The sequence below is a fragment of the Hylobates moloch genome, unplaced genomic scaffold (genome assembly GCF_009828535.3).
Source record: "Hylobates moloch isolate HMO894 unplaced genomic scaffold, HMol_V3 SCAFFOLD_3, whole genome shotgun sequence".
Lineage (NCBI taxonomy): Eukaryota > Metazoa > Chordata > Mammalia > Primates > Hylobatidae > Hylobates > Hylobates moloch.
In genome coordinates this window covers 163460901-163478413 of record NW_026652278.1, presented here as the reverse complement: position 1 = coordinate 163478413, position 17513 = coordinate 163460901, and the positions used below count along the sequence as shown (strand labels likewise).

At 34.7% G+C, this 17513-nt stretch overlaps 1 long non-coding RNA gene across 1 annotated transcript; it reads right to left on the bottom strand.

Moving 5' to 3' along the window:
• Positions 1-825: 825 nt before the first annotated feature.
• LOC131383145 (uncharacterized) lies at positions 826-17366 on the bottom strand. The gene is made up of 3 exons (XR_009212956.1): positions 17249-17366; positions 14227-14315; positions 826-845 (listed from the first exon to the last, which is right to left on the bottom strand). It is a non-coding gene; the product is annotated as an uncharacterized LOC131383145 (long non-coding RNA).
• Between the last annotated feature and the right edge of the window lie 147 nt (positions 17367-17513).

Here is a 17513-nt window from a genome sequence, read left to right as displayed (position 1 = left end):
ATTTTTAGGGCAGTGAAACTACTCTGTATGGTACTACAATCGTTGATAAATTCCGCTCTACATTTGTCTAAACCTATAGAATGTACAACACTAAGAATGAACCTTAATGTCAACTATGGACTTTGGGTGACAGTGATCTATCAATGTAGGTTCATCATTTGTAAAAATTAAAAAAGTACCACTGTGGTAAGGGATGCTGATTATGACATAGGCTATAGATTTGTGGAAGTTGGGGTATTTATGTGGTAGGGGATGTTGATTATGACACAGGCTATACTTTTGTGGAAGTAGGGTTCTATAATTTCATACAGTTGGGAAACCTCTGTACATTCCACTCAGTTTCGCTGTGAACTTAAAACTGCTCTAGAAAAATAAAATATACTAAATTAAAAATAGAACCATAAACACATATATTTGCTAGACATAAAACTAATTCTAAACATAAGGGTATTACCACAAATCTGAGAACCATTAAGCTATGTGAAAGAAACTTGTCACAAAAGCCCACATATATGTGATTTGATTTATATAAAATGTTCAGAATAGGTCAGTCCATGGAGAGAAAGTAGGTTAGTGGGGTTGCCAAGAATTAGAGGCAGAGGGAAATGAGTAGTGACTGTTAATGGTGTGGGGTCTATTTTGGAGTGGTTATATGTTCTAAAATCAGGGAGTGGTAATGGTTGCATAATTATATGAATATACTTAAAAACTACCGAATTGTACACTTTCAAAGAGTGAATTTTATGGTATGAATGTAAATTATATCTCAATAAAGCTGTTATTCCAAAGTTATATTAATAATAAAATAAAAATATTACCTTTAACCTTTAAATTGTTGGGGTTTTCTGTGGAAAAAATAAAATGGTATTACAGTTAAGAAATGTTCCCATAAATAACATTGGAAGTTTCAAAAGGAATTCTAAAAAAGCCAAACGTTTTGGAAGGAATTGAGAGCAAAGAAAAATGTATGAAATGAAATATGAATATGAAACAGATTGCAACTTTTATTTTATAGATAACAAACTAAAGCTTAGTTAGAATGACTTTGCGCAAGGTAATGAGAGAGTAGGTGCCAATGCTGGGAGTTGAATTCAGGTCAGTTAAGCCAATGTTAAAAATATTTTTATTGGTCTTGAGGTTTTCTTAAACATTTTGCTATCTCAGCAAATAAAGATCTTTCTCACACTAAATCATATTTCTAGAACACAAAAGTTCTACAAGGTTTTAAAAATTCATCCTCTTAAAACATTTACAGGGCATAAAAAAAGAAAATGCATATTAAATATTCCAGATAATTAAAATTTCAAAATGTCTAGAAAATGACTAATCAAATCCTTTGTAACAAGTAGAACACTAATCATTGTGACCACAAATTTGAAACTGCCATCGTGAATCACTTGTTTTTGTACGTGTGGAATCAAAGCCATGCTTCATTTGTTTTGATAACCTAATGCAGGAACATCTGTCTCAATGGTATCTGGTTAATATGAAAAATATTCTTCACTAGGAAAACAGGCTGAATTGTTATGTTGGCCATTTATCAGTTCTGTTAACTATTACATGAAGGCAAATCAATCGCACTGGAGAGAAATTCCAACTTACCAAAAAAGACGCCCCATCAATTGTTAATGGAAATATACATTTTATGTATTCATTGACTCTAAATATTAATTTTATCCTATATCTGTGTCAGGCACTTCAGTAAGTTTTAAGGTTGTGATGTAAACTAAAACAAGACATTGCCCTTAAAAAAATGTGTTCTCAGTCTAATGAAGAAACAAGAATGTAAATAAAAATGTCAATACTTAGACAAACTGTAACTGAAATAATCACACAGTATAGAAAAGGGCTGCCTAAATTTGTTAAGGGTGTTAATAAATGGAGGTGTTAAAGTTTCTCAATTGAGAAGTTAAAACTTTATTTTACAAAGTAAAAACTTTGTGACAGTTATTGAGAGTATAACAATTCCAGACTTCAAGTAAAAAGCAACTCCCAGCTACAACCAAACTATTGTACTTACAAAAAAGAATTCAGTGTATAGTTTCAGACAAGTATAAACACAAAATTAGGCATAAGTTTAATGAAACATTATCCCCCCAACAGATAATGTATCATCTATAAAACAAAACACTTAAGAGTTTGGGTATCATTTGAAGATCTGTAATATAAATTATCACAATTCTTCTGATATTACAGTAGTTTTCAACTAATACACTTGTAAATGTTCTTAAAGTAGCATATAGGAAAATTATGTCATAATAAAGAAAGAAAGGATAAACAATTAGCAGGAAAATCATTGTAATAATCTGAGGGGAGAAAATTTTTGCAATGAAAATGTATCAAATGTTTACCTAAAGGGAAAAACATTAAAAATATGCAATGACTGCAGCATTATTCACAATAGCAAAGACATGGAATCAACCCGAATGCCCATCAGTGATAGACTGGATAAAGAAAATGTGGTATATATACACCATGGAATACTATGCAACCATGAAAAGGAATGACATCATGTCCTTTGCAGAGATATGGATAAGCTGGAAGCCATTATCCCCAAAAAACTGATGCAGGAACAGAACACCAAACACCACATGTTCTTATTTATAAGTGGGCACTGAACAATGAGAATACATGGACACAGAGAGGGGAACAAAACACAGTGGGGCCTGTCAGGGAAGGGCAATAGGGGAGAGCATTGGGTAAAAGAGCTAATGCATACTGGGCTTAATATCTAGGTGGTGGTTGACAGGTGCAGCATACCACCATGGCACATGTTTACCTATGCAACAAACCTGCACATCCTGCACATGTAACCTGGAAGTTTAAAAAAATTAAATTTAATTTTAAAAAATACAATGTCAAAATAAAGCATAAATAACATAGTGACAGAAAAAATCAATTAAAAAAAGAAATACAAAATATATATAATTTTAAGGGAAGCATTTTGTAACCTATTCAAATAAAATTATCTGTATGTTTTAAATTAACGTTATAAAGGCAAAAAGCCTATTATTCTGAGTACAATTCAAATGTTTTGAAAAAGAGGAATGAACTGTGTAACATATTTTTTAACTTCAAAAATGTAAAGGACACATGCCAGGAAATAATACGTTTTTTTTAAAAAATAAAACTCTCATTGATTTTCTTTAACACTACATAGAATGAGGCTCAGCCAATATTTGTGACTGGAATTTTTTTTAGTAATGCATAAAATAAATACAAAGTCAAGTTGTGCTTATTAGCCATAGGATTCCTATCATGAATATTATCTATGGTAAATAATACAGTAAGTATTAAACTTTTGAACACCAATAATCATGAGACAAAAAGCTCTGGCAAAACTGCATGTGACAAATCGAATTGGAATGGCTGGCTTCCACATTTCTTACATAATTTGAAGAATATAAGTAAAACAATCTGTTAATACCAAATAAGAACATTTGTCTAAAAATGTTTCTTCAGTTATAGCTCCTGAACAGTGGGTAATAAGATTTGCTAATCTTAGTAGTTATTGAAAAATTTGCCAATTTATTTTCTTTGTATGTATACACACCATATATCATTTTCTAAAAATTCAGAAGTATGATATTAGACATAACATTGAGGGATTCTATGCATTTTTTCCCATTTGTACATGGTTTTCCATTCCCTCTATCTACCTACACCTAAATATTTTATCTTATATTTGTTGGCTATGTGAGTGTTTTTTACTAGTCACCTTCTTTTGAGTTTTATATGTCATTACTTCACTACATTCACTGAATCTCCAAGGCATCGTAGAATAATAATTGGTTTGATTGAAATGGTTTAGTGCCTTAACTTTTAACATTATAGTCTACACACCTTTTTGGGGGGTGGGGGGAAAGATAGGGTCTCACTTTGTCGCCCAGACTGGAGTGCAGTTATGCTATCATAGGCTCACTGCAGCATCAAAGTCCTGGGCACAAGCAATTATCCCTCCTCAGCCTGCAAACAGCTGGAACTAAAGGCATGCACCACCACGCTTGGTTGTTTTCTTGTTTTCTCCTTTTTTTCTTTTTGTAGAGACAGGGTCTCTACTCTGTTGCCCAGCCTGGCCTCCAACTCCTGACCTCAAGGGATCCTCCCACCTGGGACTCTCAAAGCACTGGGATTAGAGGCATGAGCCACCATGCCCAGCCTATGCAGCATTTTTGACAATATTTATTAAATTCAAGTATTTTACAAACATACCTGTTTTATTTGGAAACTTAAACATTTTACCCAGTGCTTGTCAAAATTCATAAATGATCATATGCTTTATTTCTTAAATTTGTTGGTAATTATGTTGGCAATTTTTTTATATTGAAAGAGTCTTGTCTTCTTGCTATCAACCCTCCTTGGTTGTAGAGTACATGTTTTCTTTGATAAATTGGCTAGGTTCTTTTTTTCTAATTGTTTGTTTAGATTTTTCTGTTAGAATCTCTATGTGAAATATTATAACCTTTTTTTTCTTTTTAAAAAGCTTAATTATAGCAGGGTATGGCTAGCTTTGCTTATTTCACTTTAAAATTGCCTAAAATTTAGTAAGACTCATTCTTCTGATAATTTTGTCTCAATTCAAGATATCGCTTCTTGTATTTGTTTACTTAAGCTTCTGTCATGTTTTTTCTTATGTAAGTCCAAGTTTTGTAGGTTATTTTCCTTTCTTCTACTCTCCAAATGGCTAGTTGTTTGTTTGTTTATTATAACTTGTACCTCTGTGCTTTGACACATTTATTCTATAAGATCTTCTATACCTCTGAATGAGTTCATGTTAAAGCATCCTTCAGTTTACCTACTGAAATATTTAGTTGGGAAATCCTGTGATTTTAGTTCCAGAAAGTATGTGTGATTGGGATGCACTTGAATTTTCTTAAGAGTTCTTATTATTTGTTTGTTCAAGTGTGTTCTGTCTCCTGCAGCAAGTCTAGTTTGCTGTCATGAGGTCTGTTTGTGCTGACTGATCCTCTCTCTGGCTGTTAGAACCCCTATTTGTTATTTTCTTTATTAGCCCTTAGATCTGGTGGTGGGGGTAAACACGTGGAAGCAGGCAGACTACTCTCTACAACACTGAGCTAGTGGTGCAGGAGCAGAAGGGCTGCCAGCACCCACTGCGGAGGAGCAGGATGAAGCCTTCCTGTTCCCAGGTCTCCAGGCATATACTCAATCTCAGGGCCAGAGGACCTAGTCCAGCTCCTCCCTAGTCCCTAAGGTCATAATGACTGGAGAAATTTTTACCAACGTCAAATTTCCTTCTAAGAACCTAAGAGTCTCTGTGTGATAGGTTCTTTCAAGAATCTGGAAACTCTCCTTCAGCCCAAGGAGGAAAGAGTCCTTATCTGTTCTTTCCATAAAGATCTTCAAGCCTATTTTCTCACTGATGCCAGTGGCAATTTGATTTAGAAAAGACAGACAGATTGTCATGAATTTGAATAGATGGTGTAGAGAGCTGAATTTATTAGTTTTCTAGAGCTGCTGTGACAAAGTATGACAGACTGGGTGGCTTAAACAACAGAAATTTACTGCCTCACATTTCTGGAGGTTAAAAGTCCAAAGTCATCGCTTCTCGGCCTTTTGGCTAAGATCAAGTGTAGTAAAAGTCCAAAGTCAAGGCAATGGCAGAGTCCTCTGAGGACTGTGAAGGGAGTATCTGTTCCAGTCCTCTTGTCTTGGCTTGCAGATGGCCATCATCTACTCTCTCTTTTTATCACCTTCCCTTTATGCTTGTCTATCTCTGTGTCCAAATTTCCTCTTTATATAAGGACATCAGTCATAATGGATTAGGGCCCACCATAATGACCTCGTTTTAACTTGATTACATCTATAGAGAACCTAGCTCCAAATAACATCACATGAGATACCCCTGGTCAGGGCTCCAACACATCTGTTTTGGGAGGACAAAATTCAACCTATAATGGCCATATTTAGGTAAACTGTCTACCCTGAATACCCTATTGAATGTATTAAATAAGTTCTAGATTGTTTGGTCATGGTCCTATATGCTATAAAAGTGGGTAAATTGCAGAACAACATTCTGGAGGTAGACGGAATAATAAAGGGACTCTAGCCTGAAGGGCTATGCAGGAGGAACTGCTGGGGTCATGGGAACAAAGAGAACATTATCACAAGCAACCGTAGAATTTCACACATACATCGTATTGACACATTACCAGCTGAGAAAAAAAATGAAGATTTTCATAAAACACTGAAAGGTATTATACCTACGACAGAAGTATCTCCTGTATAAACCACCTCTTGGGTAATTTATTTGCATTTTCACTTTAGTGAAAAATAATCACATAATATTCCCATTTTAAAATTTAAAATAATAATAAAGCAAAAAAAGTGGCTTAATGGCTAGTCATTGTCTAATCACTTAAGAATCACGTGGGACACGCTCCAGGAAAACAACACATAGCATTCCAAATACATTTAGCAATAGAAAAAAGAAACTACAGAGAGAAGAATAATATGTTTTAGTTTGAAGGCTTATATGATTTAGTAAATCATTTTAAACAATGCCATTTTTCATTTCATGGACAGAAATAATTTCTCAGTGTTTGTGAATATGTGCATACGAGACAGTTAAACAGACTTTTAAAAAGAAATATTCTGAAATATACCCCTCAAAAGGATTTCTAAATGTTTTCAATTTAAAAGAAAATAGTTAATTTTTGAGGACTGAGCTCTGATTTTTTATCTTACGCAAACTCCTACCTAAGGGGTCTAAGGAGTTATGCCCTAGAAACCACTTTCATCAGATGGGTTTTATTCAACCCTATATATTGTGACTTACTTCTCAATCTGACTCTGGCATAACATTATGAGACAAAGAAAAAATAACCCCAAAATATATTTCCTTACCCCACCTTCATTGCCCTTCAAGGTCTCTTGCGGGAAAATCCACATTCTATAGAGAATCCCCTTCCCCCTTCGTTTTCCTTCCTTCCTTTCCAGATCCAGGAGATAATCAACTAAGAGCCAGGCACCCTTCTAAGTCCCATTAAGAAACAATTTACAACCTGCTCTCTCTGAAGTCCGCTATCTGGGAGCTTCCTCTGCACAATAAAACTTGGTCTCCACAATCCTTTATCTTTAACCTGAACATTCCTTTATATCAATCCCAGGTCTTTAGACAAACTCAACCAATTGTCAACCAGAAAATGTTTAAATTTATCTATAGCCTGGAAGCCCCCGCTTTGATTTGTCCCACCTTTCTGAACCAAACCAATGTATTTCTTAAATGTGTTTGATTGATGTCTCATGCCTTCTTAAAATATATAAAACCAAGCTGTACTCCAACCACCTTGGGCACATGTTTTCAGGACCTCTCGAGGGCTGTGTCACAGGCCGTGGTCACTCATATTTGGCTCAGAATACATCTCTTAAAATATTTCACAGAGTTTGACTCTTTTTGTCAACATTTTCTATTGCCAGCAAAATACAGAATAATGGTCTCACCACTATTAGATTAATTGGTCTTATATCATACATATTATACATATTTGGTCTAATAGAATGGCTGAGTACCCCATTGAAGGTTCAGCAAATATCCTTGCTTTAGGACAACACCCTGTGGCTGTGCAGTAGTGTTCTCCACCATGCAGTACACTCCCGAAATCAACTGCCAATGTATGGGGCTGAATTGTGTTTCCCCAAACATTCATATGCTGAAGCCTTAACCTTTAGGACCTCAGAATGCTACTGTATTTGGAGACAGGGTTTTTAAAGAGGTAATAAAGTTAAAATAAAGCCCTTAGGATGGGCCCTCATCCAATCTGATTGGCGTCCTTATAAGAAGAGGAGATTAGGACCCACAGGGAGAAAGCAGAGATGTAGATGTACAGAGGAAAGACCACAGTGAGGTGAGGTGAGAAGGTGGCCATCTGCAAGCCAAAGAGAAAGGCCTCAGAAGAAACCAAACCTGCCGGCACCTTGATCTTGGACTTCTAACCTCCAGAACTTAGGGAAAATAAATTTCAGTTGTTGAAGCCACCCAGACTGTGGTATTTTGTTTTGGCAGTCCTAGCAAATGAATACAGACATCAATGCTGAGAACATATGAGTTCAGGAACCTAGGAGTACAAGTAGGATCAAACTTTCTCATTTCAACCTCCACTTATTTAGAGAGTTTGTGCTTCCTAGCTTCACAACCTTTGTCTCTAATAGGCAATAGTTCCTGGTGTCAAGGGAAAACTCATCTGTTAGAGATACAGGAAGAGTTCCATTGAACTAGAAACTGCATGTACCATCTGGCCAACTACCATGCTTTTATCATGCCAGTGGATCTGCAGCCAAAAAAAAAGAGTCACTTCACTTCATTAGCCATGTAGCCATGGTAATCAGCCTTGATTAAAATGAGAAGCTAAGATTTCTGCTATACAATACAATTTACAGTATCTATTTGGGAATCCAGGAGATCCAATGCATTGTCTCTTGGTTGTTTCATGCCTAGAGATTAGAGATAAGTTGGCAAATCCACGAAACATGACTGAACAAGGACAAAGTAACCAAGGTTTCACATCCTTCAGGATTGAAAGTGTACATCACTCCACCAGGGGAGCAATTTACTAGCTGAAGTACCGGGGCAGAATCTCAAATTGCATGGCACATAAACTGGGTCCGGTGTCTTTGATATGCCTTCCAACAACTTACCTAACTTTTACACTGTATTATCACTTACCTCCTCATAGAGTGCACTCTATTATTCTGGCTTCACATTTTTCTAAATTCCTAAAATCCATATTATCTGAACCAAGCATATTAGCTGTTGATTAGATATTGCCCGGAATGTTTTTGTTTGTTTTGTTTTGGTCTTTACTATTTGGGTATGTAAGTATGATTTCTCCAATAATATTTTAAACTCTAGAAACCATATTTTTAAAGTTTGGAATCACAAGTCAACAGATAATATAGGGATTATTATACAGTAAAGTATTCAATACAGCTACTTATCAATCAATTGACACGAACAATGACACTTTCTATATGTGGAATTCTCTATTTTCTACAGTGTATTTCATTGTGTTGTTATGATTCACTCATGTTGAAATAAGTAGCTAAATTACCCCCATTTTCATGGTTGTATAATATTCTTCTACATGGACATACTTCACTCATTTACTTACTTATTGTTTCTTTGTTTATTGATAGACATTTCATTTATTTCAAGCCAACTTCCCATTAAAAACTATGAACATTCTTGTACATTCTTCCTGTTGTACCAATGCCAGATTATTTTCTAGGATATGTAATTAAGATTAGCATTCTTGATTATAGTTAATGTAGAGAAAACTTGTTTTTTTAAAATGGGTGTACATTTTCATTAGCCCTATATAAGTTTCTGTTGAAACTTGCATGAGTGTGGACTCATGCAACAATTGGTATTACAATTACACATTTGTCAATATGTCAGCTCTAAAATTGTGCCCATAATTTAATTTGTATTCCTTAATTACAAATAAAGTTTAACGTCTTTTTTTTTTTTAATTTTTCTGAGACAAAGTCTCACTCTGTCACCCAGGCTGGAGTGCAGTGGTGCAATCTGAGCTCAATTCAACCTCCACCTCCTGGGTTCAAACAATTCTTGTGCCTCAGCCTTTGGAGTAGCTGGAGTTACAGGTGCACACTACCACACCCAGCTAATTTTTATTTCTGTATTTTTAGTAGAGACAGGGTTTCACTCTGTTGGCCAGGCTGGTAACAAACTCCTGACCTCAAGTGATCTGCCTGCCTCAGCCTCCCAAAGTGATGGGATTACAGGCATGGGCCACTGTGCCCGGCCAAAGTTTAACATCTTTAATTATACAAACACCTATTTTGTATTTTTAAATTCCTGTTAATGCAATATTTCCATATTTGTCTTTTATTAGATTGTCACTCTTCTTTTTTTATTTTTTAGGAAATGCCCTGGCTATCAATAATTGACTATCATATTATTTTCCAAACTTGAGTATTCAATACTATTTATTTGCTGCTTCTCTCTTTTTCTGCTTTTTTATTATTGTGAGAAATTTTGCTAATTTAAACCCTATTGAAAAACATTTAGCTTTTATAATGATCTATTTTATCTTTGTTTTCTACTTTATTAATTACTTATTCTCTTATGTGTATTTACTTCCTTGTATATTTATGAGATTTATTGAGCTGTTCATGACAGCATCTTAATTTCTATGTGTGCATCATTAATTTTCAGCCTTTATGGCAATTTAGGGATACCCATTTCTTTTTAATCACAGTTTTAGAGGCTTTCAGTATGTAGTATTCTTATTACCTTAAGTTATAAATATTTCCTAATTTGCATTATATAATTATTCATTTTAACTTTATTCAATTTCAATTTTAAATTCATTCTCTGAGAAGATAGCACATTTTAAAATTAGCTGAAATTTGTTTATAGTCTATATGTTCAAATTCTATAATTTGAGCATCTATATGCTTAATGTGTGCTTAAAAAGAATGCCTATTACAGGCTGAGTCCAGTGGCCCAGGCCTGTAATCCCAACACTTTGGGAGGCCAAGGTGGATAGCTTGAGGCCAGGAGTTCAAGATCAGCCTGTGCAACATAGCAAGAGCCCCATCTCTACAAAAAATAAAACAAAAAACATTAATCTGGCATGGTGGCACATGTCTGTAGTCCTAGCTAGTCAGGAGTCTGAGGTGGGAGGATCTCTTGAGCCCAGAAGTTCAAGGCTGCTGCGAACTATTGTCATGCCACTGCATTCAAGCCTGGGTGACACAGAGACCCTTGTCTCAAAAAAAAAAATGCTTATTACAAAATTGTGGTTGTATTGTTGTTTAACTATTCTCATTAATCAAATTTGTTAATCATATTTTATATTTTTCAAAATTAATATCCTAATTCATATCATAAAAGCTGTGGAATAGCATATTAAAATGCCCTGCTGTAGTGCTAGATTTATCCTTTTGATTTTTTGGCTTTACATGTTTCGAGGCTATATTATTAGATGTATGCAAATTTAGAAATTTCCTATCCATTTGGTAAAACTTTATTCATTATATAAAGATGCTTTTTGTGGGTTTATGTGTAAATATGTTAATTTCTTTACTTTGCCTAATACTTGATTTTACTTTTGCAGGGGTCGGCATTTACCTGATGTGTTTTCCTCTCTTTTTACTTTTATGCTTCTAAACGTCCTTTGGTTTACACTTGACCCTTATAAACTGTATATAGCTGTTATTCATTATTTTTAATTCTTTTAAAATAATAAAAGCCGCTCTCCTCCGTAGCAGCTTTTGAGATGTCTTTGTCATTAGCATTATGTAGTCTAGCCTAGTTAGTCTGTAAGTTTTGACTATTAATTTCTAACATTAAAAACTATCACATATGTAAGTATTTTACAAGAAATACTATCAGTCTAGGCTAGACTGCATACACAGTTTAGTATTATGCAGTCTAGCTGTAGTTTTTCTCCATTGTCCTGCTGAGATAATTTTCACTTCCATAATATGAAAATTCATATCTAATCATTTTGATAAAATTTTCAGTTATTGTCTCTTCATATTTTACTTATCACCATTTAATTTATATTTTTTCTTAATATGCATCTAATTTTTGCTAGAAATCATGAATCTCTTCTCCATGTCTTTAAATGTCTTCTCCATGTCTTTAAGCCTGTTTTTGTAAATATCTTTGACTCTGTATGGTTAATATTGTATAATTTTCAGATGTATCTTTTTCTTTTTTTTTGAGATAGAGTCTCGCTCTGTCACCCAAGCTGGAGTGCAGTGGCACTATCTCAGCTCACTGCAACCTCTGCCTCCCTGGTTCAAGCAATTCTACTGCCTCAGCCTCCTGAGTAGCTGGGACTAAAGGTGTCTGCCACCATGCCTGGCTAATTTTTTCATGTGTGTTTTTAGTAGAGACGGGGTTTCACCACATTGGCCAGGCTGGTGTTGAACACCTGACCTTGTGATCCACCCACCTTCGCCTCCCAAAGTGCTAGGATTACAGGCGTGAGCCACTGCACCCAGCCCCAAATTTATCTTTTAACCCACTTATTATCTTCCAGCATGCTTAATCTGCTGTTAAAAATATCCATAATTTTTAAATTCTAGCTAGAATAATTTTCACTTCTACATAGTCTCCTGGTTATTTAAAAAATCTAACTGACCAATTTATAGTGCCAGCCATATTTTTATTCTTCTAACAAACACACTTACTTTATATTCTCCAGCCACTTATTCCAATATCTACAATCTTTATACCTCAAATTCTGTTTTACCTGCTTTGTTGACTCGAATTCATAGCAGCTTGTTTCTTCATGTGTCCTGTTTTTGATACTGAGCATATGTTCTTTGGAACTTTATCTGTGGGAATTCTTCCCTTCAGACTTGAATTTAAGATATAGTCCTACAGGGAGAATTATGGTTGTTTCTACCAGATTTTTGGGACATTAAAATCACAGCACCAGTTAAATACATATTTGTAACTTGGTGTTTCTGTGGCCATAGGTGGTGTTAATTCTGGCTCAAAAACTGTATATGTTTTTGGTAAATGACTTTTTAGTGAGATTTTGCTGGCCTCATTCAGAGCTAAAGCTGAGACAGACAAGTTTCCTTCTTTCCTTTAGGATATAAATAGTTTTTCTAGATTGTGTCCTGTGGTTATTCACTCCAGGGATTGCTGGCTTTAAAAGACATAGTGTTTAGGTCTTTGTTTGGGCTGTAGTCATTGCTCCAATTCTGTGGGCCTCGAGTTAAAACGGAAGCTCTAGTCGAAGAGAGATCAGTTGTTTCCCATTGGGCACCCTTCAGCTTCAGTCCTCACTTGCTTTTTTTGCTTCATTCCTTTTCAATAGTTTGGTCCTGTGGGTATTTTTTATTATTTATCTGTGAAATCTCAGCTAGGTATTAAGTTTTTTTTAAAGAAATAGATTTCCAGTACTTTAGATATTTTGATTATGGGCGCTATTTTTAGGATATCTACTCTGGCAAAAATACTAGAAACATTAGTTAAGAAAACGAGATTTTGGAAGAAGCTGGAAGTGATAATGGTCTTATAAAACACTTACATATGTGATAGTTGTTATGTTAGAAATTAATAGTCAAAACTCAGAAAATGTATTAGCTGTACAAATTAACCAATTATATTTTTTTCTATAGAGGTAAATTATTAATTCTGTAGCGTATCATTAGATATTGTGATGATTCCATATGCAGCCTACTTGTTATCCAGTTAAAATGCTATAATAGGTAAGTTCTTAACATTTCTTTTTAGTGTGTTTCTGACCAAAGCTGTGGACATGAATAGATGCATCATTAACATGTTATCCTACAATGTAATAAAATTGCCATATTTAGACTTCAAAAAAGTCTAAGCTATTGCCCAAGCCTGAGTCAGGCTCCTCTGAGTCTTCTTTCTGACTAGGCCCTGACCTTGAGCTTTGTCCTTAGTTCCAGTGGCTCTGCCTGTTTAGCGCACTTTTAGCAAGAATCTTGCTGGGCTAGTCTAGTGAAAATCCCCTGCCCTTACATAAACACACTTGATATCTGATCAAATTCCTTATTCCTTACCCTCAATATCTTGTCATGCTGGTTTACCTTCAATGAAAATCCTGTCAAGTCAGTGTAAGAAGAATCCCCCTATCTGTGATGTTATCTCTTAGTAACTTTTCATTCACCGACCCCTACTCCTTGACCATAAATTCGCACTTGCTCCTCTTGTAATCAGAGTCAAAACCAATGTCTCTACCACACTCTAAGACCTATAGCAGCAATCTCTATACCTATCACAATATTCTCCCTTGAATAAGCTCTTCCATATTGTCTCTAAAACATATCTTGAATATTTTTAACAAGTGTTAATATTGTAAAAATTCTAATATAATGGATAATATTAACTTATTTTTCATAAGCAAGGCACTCTCCTGAGGCAGGAGAATTGCCTGGACCTGGGAGGCACATGTTGTAGTGAGCTGAGATCGTGCCACTGCACTCCAGCCTGGGCAACACAGTAAGACTCTGTCTCAAAAATAAATAAATAAAGTACTCTCAGAGTGAGCTGAGGGCACACATAAAAACTCCAAAGTTACTTTTCGATGGCCAGAGAAAACACACTACAACCTAGAGATATTAAATAATTTTATGAAGACAGAATGTGTTAAAGAGGTTAGTAAGCATGGAATTTAAAAAAGGGATAACCAAAGAACAAAGAATATTTATGCACTCAATCATTGATTTAACGTATATTTACCGACCACTTACCACATGCCAGACATTGTTAGACACAAACATATATTTTCCTCATCTTCATGGAGTATTCAAACAAGGGCAAACATCAAATTATATTTCATCTGTGAAGAAAAAAACATCTTGAATTAAAAGTAAAGGGGAAATTTTGTTATATATTGTGCTCAAGAAAGAAACTGATAGCCGTACTGTGAGTTAAAGGCTGAAGGGTGACCAAAGATAGAAAGCCCAAGAGGACAGGTGTTTAAAGTAGACAAATTCTGAGAAAAGAAACAGCTCATATGACTGATACATAGTGGGGAAAAGGGAAACCAGTAAAGAAAAAAAAAGTCTAAGCAATTTTGAGCAAGAAGAACAAAGCTGATGGTATCACACTCCCTGATTTGAACATGTATTATGAAACTACAGTTATTGAAACAAGGCACTGGCATAAAAACACACATACAGACCAATTGAGTAGAACAGAGAGCCCATAAATAAACCGATGCATATAGGGTCAACTGATCTTCCACAAGGGTGCCAAGAATACACAATGAGGGAAAGATAGTCTCTTCAATGAATGGTTTTGGAAAAATCAAAATTCAATGTAAAAAAATGAAATTTGACTTGATCTCCCACTATATGCAAAAATCAACTCAATATGGATTAAAGGCTTAACTGTAAAACATAAAACAATACAAGTTCTGGAAGAAAACATTGGAGAAAAGCTTCTACAAATTAGACTGGGCAATGATTTCTTGGATATGACTAAAGCACAGGAAAAAAAAGCAAGGATAAACAAGTGGGATTACATCTAATGAAAAAGCTTCTGCACAGCAAAGGAAACAGCAAAATGAAAAGGTAAATTATAGAATGAGAGTAAATATTTGCAGACCACGTATCTGAAAAGTGGTTAATATCTAAAATGTATAATAAACTCAAACAACTCAATAGCAATAAAAGAACCCAAACAAAAAATGGACAAGGGAACTGAATAGACATTTCTCAAAAGAAGACATAAAATAGCCAATAGGTATATGAAAAATGGCTTTTACCAGTCTTCAGGAAAATACAAATAAAAACCACAATGAGATATCAGCTCATATTTGTTAAGCTGGCTATTATCAAAAAACATAGGGCATGTGTTGGCTAGGATGTAGAGAGAAGAGAACACTTTACACTGTTGATGGGAATGTAAATTGGTAGAGCCACTATGGAAAACAAGATGAAGGTTACTCAAACATTAAAACTAAAATTACCATTTGATCCAGAAATCCTACTTCTGGGTGCATATCTAAAGGAATTGAAATTAGTTTGTTGAAGAGATATCTGCACTTCCATGTTCACTGCAACATTATTCACAGTAGTCAAGATATGGAAACAACCTGTGTGTCCATTGATGGATGAATGGATAAAGAAATAAATTGTGACACCATGACTCATGGTAATATATACACAAATATTGAGTATCTATTATATGCTAAGTGTTGTGCTATATAGTGGCCATTGTCCTCACTCCAGCGAAAAAGTCAAACAAATAAATGAGGAGGATGATAACAAAGAGTGATACGTAATTTGAACTCAGTATTTGTTGGATGCATTAATTATCACATTGGAAACACAATATGTATTTTTTCTATTAGTAAATGAATGAAGTTGTTACAGTGCATTGGGAACTAGACTAATTAGGTATATTAAAAATTGAGTGATTGTGGTGCTCTGTTTCTTTCAGTTAACATTTGACGTTTAATTTTCTAGTGTATTTGAAGTAATTTGAAGACAATAATTATGGTGTTAGGGAAAATGAGTATTATGAGGATTTCAGCCATTCTTTCATATGAACTTTATATCAAAACAGGATTAGATCCATACTAATTTCATATCCATACTAATTTTATAAAGTATATTTCTGTTTTATGTTAACTACAAGATGAAATAGTTAAAATTATCCTGCCTTTTAAGCTATTGTGTAATTTAATTTTCTAGATTATTCTAAAGAGAGTTTTAATATTATCTATTAATTTACTGACTTAAACATACATTGTCTCCTTCAAGCCAGAGAATAAATCTGCAAGATCATTTAATCTAATTTTCTCAATAAATATATTTTAAAATATATATATATATATAAAGATATTTTTTAAAGAGCATAGCTTTTCTGAAAGTACCCAGTCAGTGGTTAAGCAGAGCAAGAAATCCACGTATTCTTGAAATAAAGTTTTGAAGTTTTTTAATGCATACGTTTTTAAACAATTATTACTGCTATTCAAAGAATGACCAACTAAAAAGCTTTTGTGCTTAGTGAGATTTCAAAAGATTCATCGTGAATAATTAAGTTGATAAAAAATGGTATGAATCTTCTCCAGGTACAAATATTCCTGGGCAGAATCAATGGTGTTTCTTATGAAACTTCTGGCAGTTTATGATTTAAATCAGAAAACCACTATGTGAAAAGAGACAAGTATAATAAAAACATCTAGAAATAAATCCAGGAAACTCTTTATTGTCACTGAATGTAAATAGAACTTTTTTACTAAAGTGTAGAGAGAGAGATTTTTCATATGAGAGGGTTGGGAGGTGGTGACTTATGCTTTCTAGTGAAACAGAGAATTTCAGGAATAACCAATGTGTCAAGATGAGGAATCATTTTTGACATGTCATTAGACAAAGTTAAGAGATGAAAGTAGGGATTTCGGAATAAATATCTGAGGAAGTTTTGGGGAAAATCTAAGATTCAAGGAGTGAACATTTGATCATGGCTGATAGTAAATAAGAGCCACTATAAAGATCAAAGAAGTTTTAATTTTAAAAAAAATTATATTACTTTGAAATACATAAACAACACAACACACACACACACACACACACACACACTTTTCTTTTCCAGTCTTCCATCCAAAACCCAAAGTAAATAAATGTGGGAGGGGAGGAAAACAGGGACAGAGAAGGAGAGGGGGAAAAGAATAGAGAAAGAGAAGGACAGAAAGGCTGATATGACGGAGAAAAGATGGTCCTTATGGTACCATGTGATCTAGCTGTTCTTCTCACTTAAACTTACTGTGAAGATGTAAAATGGGAAAGACAAAAAAAAATGGTGGGAAGGCTTGCGTCTCTAGCAGCCATCTCTTTAGACTTCACACCTTCATCCTTTTAGAACCCTTACTATTACTTAAGGAAACCCAACTTAAATCCAGTCAACAACGCTTCCTGGCCAGAAGCTGGCCAGGCTTGAGAGGATTCTAGAAGCAGCTGGTTCTTCCGTTCCACGGGCGTTCACGCACCTCATTGTCTTCTCTTCCCCAGCCCTCCGCCAGGGTCTGGGT